General features: G+C 32.4%; 1 protein-coding gene across 1 annotated transcript in view; it reads right to left on the reverse strand.

The window, feature by feature from the left end:
* The window catches only part of LOC121130191 (uncharacterized), a 119,266-nt gene extending 118,074 nt beyond the window's left edge, over nucleotides 1–1,192 (reverse strand). Inside the window, exon 1 of the mRNA XM_040725951.2 lies at nucleotides 845–1,192. The gene's annotated coding sequence lies outside the window, so the exon portion shown is untranslated. The remainder of the gene's footprint in view (nucleotides 1–844) is intronic.
* Between the last annotated feature and the right edge of the window lie 5,945 nt (nucleotides 1,193–7,137).

Here is a 7,137-nt window from a genome sequence, read left to right on the forward strand (position 1 = left end):
CCGGTTCGATCCAGTTCAGTCCTACATATCAGTAATAAAACAATTAAAAAGTTTGGCCGTTGATGACGTTACTCAACTTTAGTTCTTCATTTAAAATCAGTTCTAGTGTACAGTTAGTCCAAAGGAATAGATAGGGACTGACAAAAAATAAAAAATAAACAGAAATAGGAAAATTGCGACATTTTTTCCAACTGTCTCTTTTCAGTAGGGGGCCTCCGCAGAAGGGGGGGGGACTAGAGGGGTAGTTGCCCCTCCAAAATGAAAGAATTTTTTGATTTGACTAGGAACAAATATCGATCTAGAGGACAAAATTTAATTTCAACTCATAGCAATAGAATATATAATTCATCAGGGGCGCCCTAATATGCAAACGATGCCCAATATGCAACAGAGAAAAAAACAAAAAAAAACGAAAATCTAGGACCTAAAATATAGTTCTTGTTTATATGATAAATGTAAAAGCCAATAAAATGAAACTCTGACTATATTGTTCAAGGAGTCTGCAAAAATAATCTTCTACCCCTGAATTTAATTAAAAGATCTTCTTTTAGTGTAATGTAAAGAAATCCTTTAAAAATGTTCTCCTCGGTTTTCCTAATAACTTTTTCCTTGAGGAAGGGAATATTTTTTCGCCATCAAGGGCATGATTTAGGGTTGGGGAAGGCCCCAGCCTCTGCGGACAATTGCAATGCAAATTTTGTAGTTCTTGCTTTTTATTATATTTTACAAAAAAAAAGGTATATTTCAACTCTTTTAGTAAGAAAAAACACTTTTTACAAACTACAAAGGACATTTCAAAGAAAAAAAAAATAATTTAAAAAAAACTTCAAAAATAAAGCCTTACCTTCAAAAGGATATTCCAAATGAATCAAATATATATAGGGTCTGAATTTGGTAGCGAAACACTCTGTTATTTTCAAATGGACATGCCAGGTGTACTCGTCATTTAGTAGTGATGGATCGAAATATGGAACTGAAGTTTTTTTTCTTAATAATGTTTTCTGACAGCATTCATATATGAACAAACTTATAAAAATATAAAAAGAAAACTCACGGTGTGAACGCCTTCACAATTAAATTACAACTACTGAAAAAATACAACTATTTTATCTTTTTCCGTCTTCTTCAATGTGTGTAAAATGATTAAATAATACGCGTACACGCTTATACAGGACGTATTAAAAATTGATGTAGTCTGTAGATACGGAGTACTATATAGATATTTTTATTTATATGTATAAATGTGGCCCGTCAACACAAAAACAACTAATTTTTTTTCAAGTTTGAGTGTGGATTATAATTGTATCCCTTGATGTTTTCGTCAATTTGTTATAGGAAATTATTCTTATCAAGCCATTGGAGGCACCGCCAATCGCCCTTAAACTAAGGCGTTTGGAGGACTATTTATACATTATTATTTTCTTTTTTATGGGGAGGGGGGATAATTTTTTTTGAAAAAAAAATCCAAAAATTAATTTTTTTTGGAAAGACAATTTCCAAAAATCCACAACTATTTACAATAAAATTAAATTTTTTGGAAAACAATTCGAAAATTCATAACTATTAACAAAAAAACAAAAAAAACTGGGACAAAAATTTCCAAAATTTTTAGCTGTTTAAAAAAAATTAAATTTTTGAAATAATCTCATAAATCCACAGCTATTCACAAAATATTATAAGTTTTTGAGAAAAATTTCAAAATCTATAAAAATAAATTTTTTTGTAAAAAAAAAATTGAAAAATTTAATTTTTTAGTAAAAAGCAAAATTTCCTTAATTCTGGGGAGGGGGCTACAGCCCCTGTTAAAGTAATAAAAAATTGTCATCACGAGTTTTGTGAAGAGGAGGTGAATCCGTGGTCGACAAAGTTGATTAAGGCCCTTGAAGTTCTTGTAAAGGAGAGCGAGAAAATTCTAGCTGAAGCTATGGACAAATGGCTTACAGAAGAGTATGCAATAATAACTTTAACGTCTATTTGGGTTACGCAGAATATTATTGCCACAACCGTTGAGAAACTTATCAATAGTTCGGTAAAAGTTGTCAAAAAACTAAGTTTATCAGGACAAACCGAGTAAGGTCAATCCAGCATATAATTCCTAAAACACATTCCCAGCTGCCTAACAGCCTGGGGTTTCCGAAATATTGTCCAAGTGGCGGAATAGATAGCTTACGCACTCAGTGCGAGGGTCGTTTGAAAAGTCTGTCCAAAGTCCAATAGATTGCACCAATATTTCGTTCATTTTTTGAAAATCACTCCACTTCCTCGATTCAAACGAATGCTAAACAGAAAGAAATAGACTGATCTGGCTGAAAGTTGGTGTATGTTATTCCAAGTACTAAACTAAACGTAATATCGATACGCGCCAGTAGTACCATCTCTTGGACTTTATGCGTACTTTTCAAACAACCCTTGTTTATAAAGCCGTAAAATAAATACATTCGAATTGTCTCCTTTTCTTGACTTTTTTTATCAAGATTATTTTTACATATTAGATGTAGGTCATTAAATAGATATATACCAAAATTATATATTTTACTATCCTTCTTTTCAAATTTCACGATTGAATGTAAGGAGATTAACTTTTTAATGTATTATACTATTTAAATAATTCATTGAAATAGATTAAAACACATGCGCGTTATACGCGAGTCATTTTTATTTATTTATTAATTTCCCCTTTTTGCGGAATAATTATAACATTTTAAGAAAAAGTTTAGGTTTAGTGAATATTATATCTAAACTGTACTAACATTTAACAATTTTGTATTTAAAAAAATCTGATATATGCGTTTATGAAAAAACAAAAATAGCCAAAATAAATGAAGATTATCATTTTTTCAAAAACTTTGAAGAAAATGTGCCAATTGAAGATGAAATCGTAGAGCAATGAACTTTTGTACACCCTATTTTCATACCCCAAGGCAACTTCTCTCCATTATCCGTAGTCGAAATTCGAAAAAAGTTGAAAATCAAACCGGTCTAAATTGTACATACCGATTGTACAAGGTGCATACTCTTCACCTTAAAATGTAGCACCAAACATTTTAATTATTCAATAGTTGAGAACATATTGGGAATAATTGCAACATAGAGCAGTTGAAAAATCCCTTTTTTTACGAGCATACAAAATGGGCTGAGGACTCAAAAATTAGAAAATCTTAAAAGCCGTTTTCACTTCTCTATATTTTATTTTGTGCCATTTTTATGGCAAACTTTTGAAGCAAAAGATGATACTTGAACAATTTTCTACACTTTTTATTCAATGCCCCCCTCCATTCTGAATAATGTCTTCAATACGGGGATGAATAGAATCACAGTAATGCAATTTTGTACACCTTATTTTCATCTCCCAAGACAACTTTTCCAGCCTATCCGTAATCAAAATTCGGAAATCAATTTGAAAATCAAACCTGTCTATTTTACATGCAATAGTACATACACACCTTATAAATAAATACATTATGTATGTGGTACTCGGGCCTATACGAGACACACTTATTATGGATCTTCCTTTATTAACTAACTCGCTCCCTCTGGTCCCTCCTCCGATCAGGGGTGCCAGCTACCATGTCTAAACATGGGAACTACAGTTCCCCTTTTAGAAAAACATCCACAAGGAACAATAAACGATAAAAACAAAAACATGTACAATTTGACGCACAGAAAATATAAATTATTTTTATTCTGATGAACTCAGTGTAGGTTTTATATTGATATTTTCTGGAGATTCTTCTGTTTCCACTTAGAAATTTAAGTTATCTTTAGCCAAAACGGTATAGCGAACCCTTGTAACATTATTTTTTTTTTCCAAATCTATCATCTCTATCCCAAACTCTCTCACCTTTATGCATTTCCTTCCAAGTCCGACCTTTGCTGGGGTTATGATAATTAGTTCCAGGATACTGTATACAGTGTATAGCTCAAATAATTTCCGGAACTGAATCCTGTGTTGAATATATACGAGATTCTCCAATGGCTTCACCGGGCTTTCGTATATTTTCTCCATATACCATTTCTGCTGGGGTAAACTCACTATAGCTCATTTGATTCCTTCTCATCTGTAACAAGCATAATGCAAGATTTTCATCTCACTTATCATCCTTTCCTCTAATTAATTCCTTTAGTTTTCCATATCTTCTTTCCAGTTATCCATTAGCTTACGGTCTTTAGGACAGAGTAGTTATTTGTTTGATCCCAAAATGTTTGATGAACTTAGACCATAGCGCACTTACAAATTGTCGAGCTCTATCAGAGTGAATAGTGTCAGGTACTCCAAAATTTGATACCCAATACTTCATTAAAGCTTTAAAAACTTTATGTAAAGTTTGGTTAGGCATTGGTTCAGCACATATCTATTTGGTGTATGAATCAATGCAAGTGAGCAAGTATTTGTTTTTTTGACATGATTCTTCAAATTACCCAACAATATCCACTTAGATGTTCTTAAATCTAGTTTATGGGGTAACTGGAGGGTTAAAGGGAACATGTTGGGCCCTTGCTATTTTTGTCTTTTGACATTAATTATAGTCTTTGATGATCCTTTTAATCATTTTTATTACTCCATGTTCTAATACAAAGTTTCCTTTGATACGTACGATTGAGGCGTATTCTCCAACGTGTCCAGCGGGTGCATTTATTGATTTGGGATTTCTTTAGCCATTATTGATAAAACTGGTTTTCAACTTTAATAGAATTGATAGGACATGATAAAGGGTATGTATAATTGGTTGATCCTAGGTACGAATTGAAGTAATACCATGATTACAATGCAGTCCCCAACCAATGGCAGCTAGCCAGAGAGTTATTTGGAAAGGTACTCTGAATTTCACATCTTCCTCAACCATTGACTTTGTGCATCGGAATTGTGACAAAAAGTTTTTTTTTTTTTAAATAAAAAAGACACACAAATGCTAGAATTTGTGGCGTTATCGAGAAAAATCATTATAATTCGTGATATTTGCGATGGTTCGGTGTTTAGTTACGGAAAATTTATCTTCTCACTTAAAAGAGCAGTATTAAATCATTTACCACGAGTACTGTGGCACCTGTGAATGAATGATTCCTTTCAAACAGAAGCAGAAACTACAAGAATTTATGATTATTTTGGGGACTTACACGAGTTACCTTGTAAATGGACAAACATAATAATGGTATCAATCTCGAACCGATTTGGGAAAGAGTGGTTTTATTTAATTGAAGTATAATTTGTCATCCGAGGTCCACACGAAAACGATCCAATTTTATCTTTTAATATAGAGGTCCAACTATTTCTGCACAATTGGGTACGAATCGATTATAATAATTAATTATTCCTATAAACTTACTTATATCTTTATTTGTTGTTGGTGATTTAAATGTTTCAAGTGCCTTTTTATATTCACCTGATGACGCTATTCCAAATCTGGGGATATTGTATGCCAAATATTATATTGCCTCTTTCCAATTTCACACTTGTTAATGTTCAGTATTAGATTGTTTTGTTCTAGGGGCTTGCATACCTGTTCAAGCAATTCTCGATGATTCACTGCTTTTTCTAGATATGAATAAATCATCCATATATACATAAAATCTCTCCAACCCTTGCATTATTGAGTCAATGTAGCTTTGAAACGTTGTTCCTGAATTTTGTAGTCCAAATGTCATTCTAATATATCAAAATGAACCGAAGAAGGAGATCGAAACTATAGTTTTGTCTCTATCTTCAGGAAGAATAGGAACTTGTTGCTATGCTTTTGCAAGGTCCAGTTTAAGAAAAGTTCACACTTGGCTAAAGAATTTGGGAGATCATGAATGTGAGGAGATGAATAGCTGTGCTGGATTCTTTGATTATTTAAAAGTCTGTAATCTCCACATATTCTCCATGATCCGTCAGGCTTTATTTACCATGTGTATATGCAAACTCCATGGGCTATCTGATTTTTCAATTATTTATGCATTGAGTAAATTATAGAACTCTGCTTTGGATGTTTCTAATTTTTTTTTACTTAATCCAGGAGGCTTACATCGTACATGTATTGCAGTATTTATAATCCTGCTAGATATATCCTTGTCTATATTAAACTTGTTAAAAGTGACAATGTTTCAACACAACTTGGGAAACTCTTCCTTAATTAAAGTTTTATTTAAATATATTGAGGTCCTTCGATTAGATTTTTCTCCGGATGTTTCAAGATGTATTCTTCTGCCTTGAATAACAAAATGACTTCGTGAAATATCGAGGGGTATATTGTTCTTTTAAGGATATTCAATCCTAGAATAGGGTATTTGACATCTGCAACTTGTAATGCCCAGAAGATTGTATCTTTTAATATTTGAACCGGATGAACAATATACCCTTTATTTGTAATTCCAGACCCATCGGCTGCAAAGAATACTTGATTTTAGAGGATAAAGAAAACACCAAGTAAATACATGAAGCCGCTGGGCACGTTGGAGAATACGCCACATTCTAGCAAATATTCATTGAGTGTTGCTTTTGTGAGACATTCATGTTTTGTTGGTTTTCTTCTTTGAACACAGTGGTTTCTGGTTGCAACTGATGTATGGTTCATTTTGTGCAAAAGTAGAATATATAGCAATGTTTTGATGGGTGTTTGGTGAATGAACTGATGAAGCTTGTAGGGGCCAGTACCTCCAATAAGGGTAAGAACTACTTCTCCAGTACCATTTTAAGTGTTTTTGTATAAAAATGTTTTCGCTACGAAATTACATTTGAATTAAGTGATTAGTTTTTCTCCGTTTAATTAAAGTAATTATTTTTGAAGGAGTTTTTCGTGTATTTAATTAGTAAATAAATAGGACAAGGGTTATCTATTTGACCAATAAGAAAGCATATTGATAAATACCGTTTTTCTCAAGAACACATTGACACCTTTTGAAGCAACAACAACTTAATTATTCTTTCCTTCGTTTACAATAATTAATTTGGAGATGTGTTGTTAACTCAAGAGCTTTACTCATTTTCTTATGTATATTATTATTTTATATCAATAAGTATCATTATTATTTTGAAATACCTGAGCTACGGAAGAAAGCCCATATGCTGTTATCAACTGCTCTTATGGGGGTTGGAATATAGGATATGGACGCTAGATAGGGATCGGTGCCACATATCCAACCATTTTTGAAAAGAAAATT

Source organism: Lepeophtheirus salmonis, chromosome Z (assembly GCF_016086655.4).
Source record: "Lepeophtheirus salmonis chromosome Z, UVic_Lsal_1.4, whole genome shotgun sequence".
Lineage (NCBI taxonomy): Eukaryota > Metazoa > Arthropoda > Copepoda > Siphonostomatoida > Caligidae > Lepeophtheirus > Lepeophtheirus salmonis.